Source organism: Diceros bicornis, chromosome X (genome assembly GCF_020826845.1).
Source record: "Diceros bicornis minor isolate mBicDic1 chromosome X, mDicBic1.mat.cur, whole genome shotgun sequence".
Classification (NCBI taxonomy): Eukaryota; Metazoa; Chordata; class Mammalia; order Perissodactyla; family Rhinocerotidae; genus Diceros; species Diceros bicornis.
In genome coordinates, this window is record NC_080781.1 from 22908868 (window position 1) to 22924895 (window position 16028).

Below are 16028 nucleotides of genomic sequence, written 5' to 3' on the forward strand. Positions count from 1 at the left end.
TACAAGTACATAAGAGCTACATGATTGGTTGTATTGTTACATAATATCCATGGAATGAACACAATATAAATTTAAAAATAGCTCCTTTTCCAATTTTGTAACCTTACATTTATGCTCAATTGTGAGCAGCTGTGTTGGATACAGTTCTAAAAGGCAAATTAGTTTTTTTAAAGAGTGTGTAAAAAAGAAGTTGCTAAAAATGCCAGATTAATTTCCAAAAGCCCAGTACCATTTTATAATTCATTGATAATCTGATATCAAGGTAGAGTATCTTATTTAATTTGCACTAATTATTAAGCATATTTAATATAGTTATTGACAATTTATGCTTATTTTTGTGTAAACTGTGTGTTGTATTTTATTATTCCATTCGTCAGTTTCTCATTTTATAATTATCTGAAATAAAAGTTTATATATTAAAAAAATATGTATGCATATACTCTTGTTACTTTCCCTTATGCTCTGTATATTGCCTGTTACTGAATCAACTCTTATATGTACTGTATTTACATAAATAATTTCAGATATAGAATATGATTTGCCAAAGCAAGTATTTTGCTGTTGGTAACACAAGTTTCACTTCATTATTCTTTATAAAGGATTTTAATTTCTTCTCATATATTTTCTCACACATGTCAACAGTGAGCAATTATAAAAACAATTTTGATAGTTTACTTGGGAATGTGCTTAAATTATTTTATTATGTATATAATTTGTAGATATGTATTCAATAAGAAAAAAATTAAATAATTTTTCCTATGGGAGATTTTATTTTGCTTTTGCTAGGCTTTGTTGCTATTGTCAACCAAATAAGTTATACTTTTATTTAGATAAACAGAATAATCTGAGTTGACAGTATAGGTATTGAAATTTTTGAAATATTTTACTACTAAACTATATATTAGTCATCTACATGAAATATAAAGAATATCAGTGAGGTGAACAAATGTCACCAACTGAAAACACCAAAGAAATAAAGATACATCACCTATCCTAGAATGAGGATTTAAATGATGGCTGCCTTCTTGGCAGAATTCACCGAGAATCAGAGATACCCGAGAAGAAACTTTCCAATGTTGAAAGAAAAAATAAAACTGTCAACCCAGAATTCTATATCCATCATAATTATCCTTCCAAACTGAGAGTTAAATAAGACACAGCCACGTAAACAAACTTGAGACAATTTATTGCTTGACGAACTGTCATTCACACTGCTAGCAGTACGTGGTAGAAACAGAACCACCGAACACAGGCAGAACCTGGGCTGGAGGACCAAGATGGCGCCCTCCACTGGCGGCAGTTGGTAATGGCAGTCAATTGGAATTTCAGCCTAGGAATTTACGTAGCAACAGAATTGCCGCATTTTACCGGTTACAAGAGAGTTATTAAGGCGGCCCAGAATCCTGGGAGGGGCCATAAACTCCATCTCTTCAAGGATGGGTGTGTCAAAAAATGTGTGGGCATGTTTTTAAATCGCCATAGATAAAAATCCAAGAGAGAAATTTAAATTGAGTAACAGAAATTATTCAATAAAAACAAAAGTAGGCACAAAAAGGAGAACAGAGAAATAAAAAGAAATAGGAAAAACAGAAAATAAAGGACAAGATAGAAAACTATAAATCAATCTATATTAATAAAAACATTAATTTTTAAAAGTCCATTCCAATAAAAAGGTAAAGTTTTTCAGACTAGAAAAAAGCAAGTCTCAATTATATGCTGTTTATATGAGAGCCAATTTAAATTGAAAGATACTGTCAGGTTGAAAGGAGCAGTATAGACAATGATATACCATGGAAAATTAAGCATAAGAAAACCGGGATGGGTAAATTAATGCCAAATAAATTAGACTTCCAGGAAAGGAGGATAAGTAAAGATAAAAAATCATTTCATTTTGATTAAAGGATTCATTCATAAGGAATGGAAGAAGCACCTTATTTATATGAGAAATTTCATCATTACAGAATCGAGAAACAGAGACAAAACGTAAGCAATTTTATGCCAATAAATTTGAAATTATATGAAAGGTAAAACTCAACTGAATACAAAATAAAACAGGAAATTTGCATAGTCCTATGTTTATTAAATAAATTGAACCTATAATGAAAAATCTTCTGTAAGTGAGTCTGATGCTCTGGTGATTAAACAGGCGCATTTTACCCTACAATTGAGAAAGAAAAGACACTAATCTTATACCAGACATTCAAGAGAACAGAAATAGTAGGCATCCTCTCCAAATGTTTCAAGAGTGCTGTAAAAACTTCACACCAAACTGAGAAGGATATCACATAATAAGGAAAATCAGAGGGTTATAGCTCTCATGACCAAATTAAAAAAAAAAAATGTATGTTTAACAAACTGAATCCAAAGTTCCATCAAGTCTGATACACCATGAACAATTGGGCTTTATCCAAGAATGAATTCTTGTTGGATTAACACTTTGAAATTAAATCACTTCAATAAAACAAAGGAACAAAATAATGCGATTATTATAACAGATGCAAAAAAAATGACATAATATCACCCACTTAGGATTATAAAAAAATCATAAAACTGCAGCTAATACCATAATAAGTGTTGAAGTATTTAAATCTTCCCCTGAGAGCAGGAATGAGAAAAGGATTTCTATCTCCATTTCAATTCAATATTTATTTAGGGCAATAATATACAAAAAAGAATAAAAGACATAAAGCTGGGAAAGAAAGATAGACAACTTCCATTATTCATATATTGGATGAGTATATTTCTAGACTATCTAACATCAGTCTACATATTATATATTAGAATTAATAAGTGATTTAGCTAGATTGCTGGATACCTGATTAATAAAAAATCAATTGTAATTGTAATTCCTAATGCCAGCAACAAATAATTAGAAAATTAAATTGATTATAAATACCATTTACAACCTCAAATATTATCAAACTCCTAGGTAAAATTTTAATGAAATTTGGGCAAGCTCTTTACATAGCAAACAACCATGGAAAATTATTGACAGGAATTAATGAAGATATGAACAACTGGAATGCTGCCCAACGTTTATTAAACGGAAAATTTATTTTTTTCATGTCATCAATTCTTCCCACTTTGAAGCACAAGCAGTCCTAGTTGATGTGAAGCCAAGTCAAACCCCAGCATTTCCAGTAATTCAGTATGTTCTGTAAAGTTATAAGTAAAGCATGGGGCTAAAGGGGAGAATTAATAGAAAGTTAGATTCCAGTTAAATAAAAAGGAGAAACCTACTGGTAAATGTTAAGGACATTCTGGAAGTTGTGGTTTCCTGCCACTAAAGTTTAAGTAGAAGCTATACAGTATCCTGGTGAAGATATTCTACTGGGAAATTAAAGATGATGGCTTGTGACAGCTACACTTTATTTGTTAATATCTGAGCTCATATGATCCTATTGTTTCAGAGTATTTAGGTATCTGATAACTACTGAATTTTCTATAGCCTAGTATTCCACATGAATCTTTCAAACTGTGGGGAAATTTTTCATTTTTATTATTACTTTAAAATGGCATGCTTATATAGAAGGTGGGGTGTATAATTCGCTGAACATTTAAATGTTAGCCTCGCTGTGGAATATTGTGGGTTATGTTCATGTTTGTGCCATGTACTGGAGTATATAGATCTCATAGAATTTAAGCGCTTAAGAAGTTTTGCTTTGCATATTTGAGAAAAAGACACTAAGGTCAGAGAAGCAAAGTGATTTTCCCAAGTTTATAGAGAGAGAATGGCACAACTGAATCTAGGAGTCACCCTCCTGTAACCCAGTTCTGAGCGTTACATTATGCTATTCTCTCAAGGTGAATTTCCATAAATGTGACCATTTATTGACAAGTGTGCCTCCCTCTAAATGGGAGGCAGCCACATTCGAAACCATCAGAATCATTTTCTCAAATTTGAGTATTTGCTGTAACAGGACTCTATTCTAGTCCAAGTCACAACTAATTATTTTTTCAATTTCTATGATAAGTAATCATGTGCAAATGAAGCATTGTGCTTTAAGAAATCATTTCTGGGAGCTGGTTTTTCTTATACACTATATTCTTCCCTTTCAAAATATGTTGAACTGTCCAGTGGCTATGATGGCACCTAAGTGGTTCTCTGCACTTGGCCATGGTCCCATCATACAGTTAAACATAAATGTGTTTTTTTCTGAGAATAACAATCCTTCATAAGGTTTTTATACACATCATAAGAAATGGCACGAAAACTCTACATTACAAAATTATACTTTTAATGCTTTTTCTATATGTTTACCATATAAAATTTGAGTGTCATTACAACCCTGATCATTATTGTCATTTTTCCTGATATCAAAGGAACAGGGAACCTTAATATAAGATAAACTTCCTAATACACATGACATTTAATCCTAATGGAACAATAAAAGATTATTCCATGTGACAATTTTACTTACGACCCCTTGCTTAAGGATCTCACTGACTAAATGGAGGTCAGCTTCTTTTCAGAGGTTCACAAATAAATTATTTTCTCTACATAGTTTGTTTATGTATTTTCTTACTATTTCCTTTATAACTCCTTTCTAATTGTACTTTCTTTAAATATAACTTCTTATCCTTTCTTTAAATATAACTACAAACTAAGAAGAAAAAGCAAAGAATAGATCTTCCAAAATAATACTAGTGACATGCCATCATCTGACCATTTCTACATTTTTTTCTTCTATTAGTTAGAGATACAGAGCGTGCTCAGTGCAAAATTTTGAAAAACTGCAGATACATATTCCTTCTCAGAAATAACCATGATTAGCAGTGAAGTCTATATATGAAAAGATATACACATAAACATACATTAACATACACAATATATTTATATATTTGTCCACATAACTAAAATTAAAGTATAACACATTTTTTTCCCTTAACAATATGTCTTGGAATGTTTTGTGTAAACATATATAGACATACCTGATTGATTGCAAAAGTTGAATAGTATTCATAGTATGGATACATCATAATTTATTTAAAAACTGTTCGGTTGTCTTTTTTTTTTTGCTGAGGAAGGTTCACCCTGAGCTAACATCTGTTGCCATTCTTCCTCTTATTTTTGCTTGAGGAAGATTAGCCCTGAGATAACATCTGTGCCAGTCTTCCTCTACTTTGTATGTGGGCTGCCGCCACAGCATGACTAATGAGTGGTATAGGTACGCACCCAGGATCCAAACCCACGAAGATGGCCCACCGAAGCAGAGCACGCCAAACCTAACCACTACGCCATGGGGCCAGCCCCACTCTGTTGCCTTTTGTGCACCCATACTTTTGTGCACTTGCCTGAGTAGGTGTACAATCCTAGAAGTAGAATTACTGTGTAAAGGATATGTAACTTAAAATTTTGCTAAGGAATGTTAAATAGTTTTCCAAAAACCCAGTACCATTTTATACCCAGAACAAAATCTAGTACCAGAGATTGAAAAAAGTATTATATTTTTAATTTAATATTCTTTAAGTAATAAGGCTGTATAAATTACTGTAGATATAAAATGTTTTCTCAGAACTGAATTTTATTGCATATTATATAATTACTGTAGAAATAAAGTATTCTGCTATAGATAACACAGGTGTCAATTTATTTTTCTATATCAATAGAATTTGCCAGGTCTTGTGTAATTTCTCATCTAGGTCAACATTAGATTCAGATCACCAATTAACCGAACAAATCACTTTGAAATTTTCCTTAGGAATATGCTTAAATTATTTTAATTTGAGTATAGTTTATTCAGATCTTTTTGGTTATTTTAACGTGATTTTTTAAACTTGGATTTTTTTTGGCTTTTGTGATATTTTATTCTACCTTTTATTCCCTTTATTTGGTTTTGCTTCTATTTTCAGTCAAATTAGATACCCTTTACTTCACATAAAGGAAATAACGTTAACTGAAAAAAATACCTTTTGAAATTTTTGCAATATTTTATTAGAAAACTATGTATCTGTCATATATGTGAACATAAATAATATTAATGGAGACAAATTATATTCCCCAGAAAGAAAATATGACCAATGCCTTTGGGATGCCATATATGCACTTCCCCAATTATATCACGCTGCCTCCTCTTAGGAAAACATAGATGCACACACACATATACACACACATCAAAAATTTGGGGTTGACAGGGGCTGGCCCGGTGGTGTAGTGGTTAAGTTCACGTGCTCTGCTTCGGTGGCCCAGGGTTTGCAGGTTCAGGTCCTGGGCACAGACCTACGCACTGCTTATCAGGCCATGCTGTGGCAGGCATTCCATGTATAAAGTAGAGGAAGATGGGCATGGATGTTAGTCCAGGGCCAATCTTCCTCAGCAAAAAGAGGAGTATTGGCAACAGATGTTAGCTCAGGGCTAATCTTCCTAACCGAAAAAAAAAAAATTGGGGATTGATCATTCACTTGCTTTTTGAGGTTATATTTATTGTATTTGTATGTCATTTTTATTTATCCATCAAGGCATAATACAAATGGACAACAGTGCAATAATACCAACTGACGAGGGCCATGTAGTTAGCCAAAGAGAACACAGCTGTGTAAACACCACTCGTGGAATAAAACATTGTCAGACTTCCAGATGAATAAAAGAGGTAAACCCTTTTTCCCACCTCCCATCATTATACCTTCCCTTTTCCCCACAGTAACCACTTCCCTTACTCCTAACATCTTAGACTCATTTTGCTCGTTGGGAAGGCAAAGAATAAGAGCAGGTCTGTAAATGTTCCTTACTTGGAATGTCTGATAAGAGTAAATGACCTCCTAGTAAAAGTGCTAATGACATTATAATAAATCCTTGTAAACAGGCTAATAGATATTACTGTTCTTCCAGGGTATACCTTGCCTGTTCAGGTTGTTTACTGTCAACTACCCTGGAAGTTAGGGATTCATGGAGAATGGCTTGCTGGAGAATGGGAGACAGTGTTATTAACAGAGGCTGTGTAATTAACAGTGTAAAATAGAATGCGGCATAAACCTAAACGACTCCCTTTTGTAAATATTTTCACAAACATTACTCAGTATCACAACTCACCTTTTATTGTGAAACCAAAACACATCCTGATGTGGAAGAAAAAGAGCACTCATAGGGGTTCTGCCTGATACTTTCTTGCTCCCCAAAATATTTGGCATTTTGGCTGAATGTTTGCTTCCATCTTTTGAATAATTAATAAAATTTGGAGTAAGGTCTACCATTCACATAGAGTCTGATTTCACAATTCAACTCGTAACAAAACAGTTGTTTTGGAAACTCATATAAATAGCTTCAGACCATCTGATTTTTTTGGGGGTCTGGATTCCTTTGCTCAACCTTATGTTCATGAGACTTATCCATGTAATATATAGAAGTTTCTTCATATTCATGGTGTATGATATTACATTATATGATATACCGCTTTTTATCCATTCTTAGAGATGGTAGACTTTTAGGTTGTTTCCAATTTAGGGAAATTAGGAATTATAGTTTCTAAATGCCTTTTGGCACTCACGTGCATTTTTAGGATGATTATACAAGCCAGAGCAGAATTACTGAGTCATATTGTATGTGTCTATTCAGCTTAATAGAACCTGCTAAACCTTTGCCAGAGTCCTTGTTGCAATTTCTCCTCCCACAAGCAATATATGAGAGTTCTTCACCGACACAAGGTATTGTCAAGGTGAGAGCCCTGAGTTTGCCCAGGCTCTCTGAATGGGGCAAATTCTCCTGTGGCAGGGAGTCTGAGAGCAGGCAGAGCATGGAGGTGTTGCTGAGCTGACGAGGCAGAGACTGGAATTCGGGGCTGCTAATGCAGCTGGGTACAGCACTGTAGATGAGAGAGTTGTACACAGGACCAGGGCAGAAGTCTGTGTGGGAGTTCACGATAGGTCTTTGGTCAAGGGTGGGGCTGCACACGTGCACAAGACACATCAAGGCCTAGCAGATAGTGGATGTGAGGCTCGGAGAGGAACAGAGATACCAGAGGTCTTGCAGTGCCCAAAGACTGCGGAGTTCTGGCCTCGCCAGAGTAGAACGACCTACAGTGACCTGTGAGGTAATACTCAATTGTCAAACATATGTTTAATCGGAGTCCACTGTGAAGAGGAACTGGAATGGATCAGAAAAAACATATGTTTTGCAGCAAAGTGGTAGAAAATTCCCAAGTTTTTCAAAATATGTCAAATTACAGATCCAAGATCAATGGAATCAAAGCAGGTCAAATAAAAACAGATATTCACATGGGTGCATCATACTTAAACTGCTGCAACCTCAAAATTAAAAAAAAAAAAAATTTCCAGAGGAATACTGATGACTTCTTACCTGAGAATGATGATTAAAATGATGGCTGCCTTCTCAACAGAATCCATAGAGACCAGAGAATATGGAGCAGCTTCTCTCCAATGTCAAAACAAAAACTAAAGCTGCCAGCCCAGAAGCATACATAAAATAATAATAATAAATAAGACACATTAGCGCAATCAAACTGGAGGCCATTTGTTGCTGGACAACCTGTAATACAAGGTAATACTACAGCAACGTCTTCAGGCTGAAGGAAAAGACACCTCATGGAAAGGAAGAACTCCAGGAAGGAGTGAAGACCACTAGAAAGGGAAAATGTGTCATAAATATAAAAGACAACTTATCTTTATTTTTGAAATACATCTGACTCTACGAAGCAAAAGTGTTAAATAGTATTGTATATGTAAAATATATGACAACAGACACAAAGGAAAGGGGATTAAATGGAAATGGAAATATAGTGTTGTGAGATTATATTTACATAGTGTGGTATTATCATAATTAATTACTTTTAATGTAAATGTAATTAATTTTAATGTAAATGTAATTAATTAATTACAATTACTATCATAATTTTCAAAGTAGACCAGGATAAGATAAAGATTCATATGCTCATTTCTAGAGCAACAATAAACATGATACAAGAAGGCATAGGTAATAATCTGGTACTATGGCTGGATGACGAATTAGCCCTAAGTGTATCTCTAATCACATACCCTATTTACTCATATTTTTCCCGCTAGGCTGTCCCTCAATAAAGTATCAATATCACTTGACCTGTACTTGGCACATTTTGTGAACTGGAGAAAGATTTATTGGAATCAACGAAATATTTAAGTAAAATAAATTAAGTAAAATGTAAAGAAAAAAGATGCACTTCTTGGGAAGATCATTTGCCTTAAATAAATTGATATACAGATTGGATTAATTGGCTATAGAAAAAAAACAACTACAAACTAAAATATATTTTAAGAAATAATGTTTGTAGAAATATAAGCTTCCAGTAATGACAGTCCAGACTTTAGAGCCCAACCATGCTGCTGCCAAAACTTAAGAAAACTAGAAACATAGTAAAAACATGCGCTTGAAAGCACCACAAACCCAAGGAAACAAGTGTTTGAAGAGACAGGATCTCAATTAGAAGAGAAGCCCCAGCAGTGAGACCTAAATTTGGTCCCCCTTTTCCCCTCCAGGCTTTTGTTGATTCACAGGAGTTGACTGAGAAGCCGAGATGCTAAGCAGAAAGTTGGAGCTGAGAAGCTAAGCAACAGACCAGGGCTTCCAACAGTCTCAGCAACCCAGGAGAAACAAATTGGACCTGAGGATGCACCAAGGAGGAGAGGCTCTAGGAAACAACCCAGGAGTTCATTTGGCATCCCTGAGGGGCTATTACCTAAATGTTGATATGAACTGGAAAGAGAAAACTCCTGACAAAACCTGAGACCCAGCTTCTCAATCTCTGATTGCTATGAGATGAACTGCCTCCATGTTAACAGCCTCTCAGAAGCAACAGAAAATGCTCCCTGACTTCCCATTATCTCCATAGTATTTTATACACAAAATCCAGCTTGCGATACAAAAGAACCATACGTGCAAAATATGAATGGAAATGAAAGGATCAGCACCAGGCTAGTGATCCACTATCGCTATTTACTAGGATGCCTGGGGGGAAAAAAAGAAAAAAAACAATGACTTGGTTACACCTATGCAATTTTGAATGACACTGAGATATCACTGCATACCTATCAGAAGAGTTATAATTAAAAATACTGACCACTGCGAGTGTTGGCAAGGATACAGAGCTACTGCAAGTCTCATATTCTGCTGGTTGGGTGTACAATGGTGCAAGAATGTTGCAAAACACTTTGGCATTTTCTAAAATAACTTTAAGACACAACAATCATATGATCCATACATTCCATTCTTTGAAACTTATCCAAAAAAAAAAAAAAAACAATTATATGTCCATACAAAGATATTTACAAGAAGGAATATTTCATGGGAAAGGGGAGAGGTCTTGGGCAGGACTAAGAGGGAGGAAATACAAAGATGTAGAAGGAAAGTTGGACATGTGGGATGGATATTTCCATTTTATTGATTGTGGTGATGATTTCACAAATGTATACATATTTCAAAACTTATATTTTAATTTTAAGGTTGTACAGGTTATTTTAAGCCAATTATATCTCAGTGAAGCTGTTATAAAATGTGTAAGATGTATGAAAAGATGTGTCTAAAAAAAACTGTAGAGCATTAAATGAAGGAGAGGACATCTGGAAAATTTAAGAGCTGATAATCCACCTCAAGAAAATGAAGAAGAAACAGGAATTTAGTATCAAAAAAAAGAAAAGAAATGAAATGAAATGATAATACTAAGATCAGGGAAATAAATTTTGAACAAAACTACAAAGACAACATCAACAAATTCTGGGGCTGGCCCTGTGGCGTAGCAGTTAAGTGCGCGTGCTCTGCTGCTGGTGGCCCGGGTTCAGATCCTGGGCATGCACTGATGCACCGCTTGTCAGGCCATGCTATGGCAGTGTCTCATATAAAGTGGAGGAATATGGGCATGGATGTTAGCCCAGGACCAGTCTTCCTCAGCAAAAAAAAAAAAAATCAACAAAGTCAAATTTAGTTTTATTTTTGTAAAATGGTAAAGAAAATGACAAAATTCTGAGAAGACTGATCATGAAAAAAGTAGGCTCATATTATCAATACCAAGAATGCACAGAGTATAACACTACAGATCCTCAAGACATATACATAATAATATCATACGGAAATTCACTCCAATACATTTGAAATTACACAGAATGACAAAATTCAAAGAGAAACACACATATGACCAAAAATCTTAGGAAATATCAATATTCCCATATCTATCCAGTAAATTTTGCCTAACAAAACTTCCTACAAATGATTTCCATGGCTGGTGCCCTATGCCATGAACTTTCCTGTATAATTGAGAAAGAAAGAAAATTAATCTTGTACAACCTCTTCCACAGAATAGAAAGAGTAAAAACACTCTCCAAAATGTTCTATGGGATCTGTATAAACTTTACATCAAACTATTAAGGATATTATAAAAAAGGAGAATCTTAGATTTTTTGTTTTTTTGTGTGTGAGGAAGATCGGCCCTGTGCTAACATCTGCCAATCCTCCTCTCTTTTTTTTTGCTGAGGAAGACTGGCCCTGGGCTAACATCCATGCCCACCTTCCTCTGCTTTATATGGGATGCTGCCACAGCACGGCTTGACAAGCGGTGCATCGGTGCGCGCCCAGGATCCGAACCGGCGAACCCTGGGCTGCCGCAGCAGAGCGCGTGCACTTAACCACTTGCACCACCAGCCTGGCCCTGAATCTCAGGTTTATATCCCTCATAACAAACAACAACAACAAAACTTTTTTCTGACAAACAGAATCCTAAGATACATGAAATATATAATACAACATGAGCAATCTGGTTTAAGCCAAGGATGAATTATTCTAGATTCAACATTTAAAAATCAAATAACTTTAACAAAAGAACAAAATCATGTCTTATCACAATAGATAGTGAAATGATTTGACAAAAATTACCATTCACTTATGATTACAAATAATAACTTAAAGAACTGAAGAATGTCATGATTAGTGTTGAAATACTGAGAATTTTCCCATTCAGATGAAAACTAATGTTCTAATCAACATATTATAGAGGTCCTAGCCAGGGCGATAACACAAGAAAAGGAAAATTCATATAAAGATTTGAAAGGAAGAAGTGAAAACAACTTTATTCTAGAGCATGATTATGTTTACAGACTAAAAACAACTTGTAGGTAATACGTTAGAATTGCTTAGAGAATTTAGCAAATTTGCTAGATTCCATTCAGTTAAACAGAACATATTTTTCTAAGAATATTAGTTCTTAATAAACGTTTTATACACAGCATAAGAAACTGCACAAATACCCTACATGATGAAGCCATATTTTAAGGCTTTTTCTATATATTTGTCAGATAAAACTAAAGAGCTACAGTTCTAAATATTTTTGTCATTTTTTTTTGATGTCATGGTAACAGAGGCTTCAGTATGTAAGATAAAATTTGTAACGCATTTGACATTTAATCCAAGTAGAACAACAAAAATGGACATTCTTTGTGATAATTTTACTCATGGCCCATAGTTTAATGATCTCGTTGACTACAGTTCAGCTTCTTTTAAGTGGTTCACAGTTAAATTAAATAATTTTCTTCACATACCTTTTTTTATATTTTCATAGTATTTTTTTCCTTTTTAACTCTTTTCTAAATGTCTATAAGCCTAACTTCTTACTACTTCTGTACTACTTAGAAAAAAAGACAGTGTAGATCTTTCAAAATAATTATTAGTAATAGATCATCATATGAGTATTTGTTTTTATTTATATCTTTTACTTCATACACATGGCATGTGTATAGTGTAAAATTTTCAAAAAATGCCAATACATATCCATATAAGCACTGAAATGTGTATGTGTGTATATATATATACACACACACGTGAAGTGAATCATTAATTTACATATTTGTACATCTGTCTGTAAGTAAATTACAATTTGCTTTCTTTTTATTAGCAATAAATCTTGGAGATGAATTCTGTAAATATTTAATATTTAAATGAGTGTAAAAGCTGCAGAGTAAAAATAGTATAGGAACAGCATAATTTTTTAAAAAGCTGTTTTGCCTTTTTTCCCTCCTTTTCTTATTTTCATAAAATTGAGGTGAAATTAATATAATATAAAGTAAACCACTTTAAAGTGAACAATTCAGTGGCATTTATTTTGCCTTTTTTTGTAAAGTATTTTAATGCACGTGTGAGTAGCTTTGTCAGATACAGTCCTAGAAGGAAAGTTACCGTGCAAAATACTATGTATTTACAATTTAACTAAAAATGACAAATTACATTCCAAAAGCCCAGTACCATTTTATACTTCCTTGATAATCTGCTATAAAGATAAAAAAGGGTATCTTATTTTAAAAGTTTATGATAAGTATTAAGCATATTAATATACTGATGGTTCATTTATATTTCTTTTCTATATACCCTTGGATGCAAATTATTAACTCTTTTTGCTAGTCTATCATTTAATAATTATTTGAATACTAAAACTATTTTACATGAACACACATGCACATATATATATGATAGCATTATTCTTTATTAAGAGATTTTGGATCTTCTTGGATCTTATCATATACTATCATATCCAGGTCAACATTGGCATTAGATTTGAAACTGCAATAACAAACATTGTTAACATACTGCTTGTGAATGTGTTTAAGTTATTTTAATTTGTATATCTCCATGCAGACATTTTTATAAATTTTATTGAGAAATAGTTTTATTCTATTTTAGTGCTTTTCATGCAGCTTTTTTGCTTTTGATTTTTTTGTTTTTGTCAAATAAGTTATTTTCTTACATAAATAGAATAATTTTCATTGATAAAATAGCTAGTTAAGTTTTTGAAATATTTATTAATAAACTATATATTGGACACATATATGAAATATAAAGTATATAGTGAATTGAACAAATGTATATCCACCAAAAAGTTCAAAGAAATAAAGATACATTACCTACTAGGGAATGATGATTTAAATGATGGCTGCCTTCTCAACAGAATTCAAGGAAAACCAAAGAAAATGCAGCAGCATCACTTCAATGACAAAAGAAAAGACAGAACTTTCAACCTATATTCTATGTCCAGCAAAATTATCCTTCAAAACTGAGAATGAAATAAGACACAGCCACATAACTAAACCTGAGACAATTCGTCACTGGTCAACATGTAATATAAGTGATGCTAAAGGAAGTTCTTCAGGCTGAAAGGAAATGATATCTAAGGGAAACTAAGATGTACAGATAGGAATAAAGAGCTGTGGATAAGGAAAATATGTGGATAATTATAAAAGGCTAACATTTTCTGTTATTCCTTTGAAAGACAACTGATTTTTTAAAGCAAAGTGATAAATTATATTATAGATGCAAATAATACAAGAACACAAAAGAATGGTAAATAAATGGAATTTCCTGTTATAAATTTACATTAACAAGATAATTAAAAAAAAATTTACAAGAAATGATACTGTGTAAAACTAAGTAGACAATGAAAAGTAAAGAATTTAAATACCAATCCCTTGAGCAAGCACCAAACATAACACAAAAATACGTACGTAATATTCTCCTTACTGTAACTATAACACATTTATTCTAAATTTAAAGCATACTTAAGAGGTAATTGACTATTTATGTTTATTTTTTATATATCCTTTGATGGATGTTATTAATTCCATTGTTGTCAAGTACTCTTCTACCATTTCATAATTACTTGATTACCAAAATTACAATACATTAAGCATATACATACACTACACATTAAGCCTATATATATATATAAATATCCACATAAATATTGACAGATAGATAGGTGCATAAACACTTGTTGCACTTATGTTCTAAATGTTGTCTGGTACTTAATTGCTTCTGATACGTATTATGTTTATATAAATCATTTTGCATGTAAAATACATTTTGCCAACACACAATAGTATTTTATATTACATGAGGTAACATAACTTTAAGTAGAACATGATGAGCAAAGGATTCAAATACCAATCCCTTGAGAAACCACTAAAAATAACACAAAAATATACAGGTGATATTCTAGTTATTGCCTAACAAATTACCAATAAACTTATATTCTATTCTATAATACATCCACATTTACTTGTCCGTTTTCTCAGTAGGTTCTCCCTCAATAACGTTAACTCCAGCTCATGGTCCACACTTGACACATGTTGGGAAGTGGAGAAGTATTTAAGGGATGAATGAAGTAATTAGGCTGAAATAAATTAAGAACATAATGAAAAAAAATCCACTATTTGTGAAGATCATTTGGGTAAAAAAAAAACTGTTAGATCTTGGCTTCCAAGAAAATGGAATAGACATACTTTTCCCTATTTCTCCCCCTAAAACAACTAAAAACTTGGGGTGTTATATATAAAACAAACATAACAAGACTCTCAATTGTGGAAAGAAAAAGGGAGACTGGTTAGAACCATTAGGAGCCATGGAAGAACACAATGGTGAATTCTGTGGGTTTGTTTGTTTGTTTTTTGTCATTTTCTTTTCTTTCAGCTTTGCCTCAGGAACACCAGACATGAAGGTGAAGAATCCAGCAACCTGTAAACAACAAAAGGTATAGACAAAAAAAGCCTTCCCCTCCCAGAAAAAAGCTTTAGAAAAAGAGTAGGAAAAGGACAGCCTAGCAAGAAAGAAAACTTTAAGACAATAAGGATCCTACTCCCATCAGTGTGACAGACAAAATGAAGATCCCATCTCCACCCACACTAGCAAAGGCCCTGCGGGGAGCCTAGGCTCCCACACTCACCAGGATGTAACTAATCACCTCAAACTGTCCATGCCATGATGTCATAAAAAGCCAAGCAGGAACTGAGACTTTAATAGCTGCTGGGTAAAAAGTACTCCCCCACCATGGTGTCAATGGAGATCATGTGAGGAGACTGGACTTCCACTCCCTGGATAGTAATGAGGTGACCCTTCCCTCCTTGCTGGGCTGGTGCCAGAGGAGGCTTAGTGGAGAGTAATGACTTTCACCAGAGCCAATTTTAAAGAAATCACTCTGCATGGTGTCAGTGGAGTCCACATGAGGAGCTGTAACCTGATCCTCCTATTTCTCCTAGCAAGGAGGAATTAGTGGAGGCCTAGTGGGGAG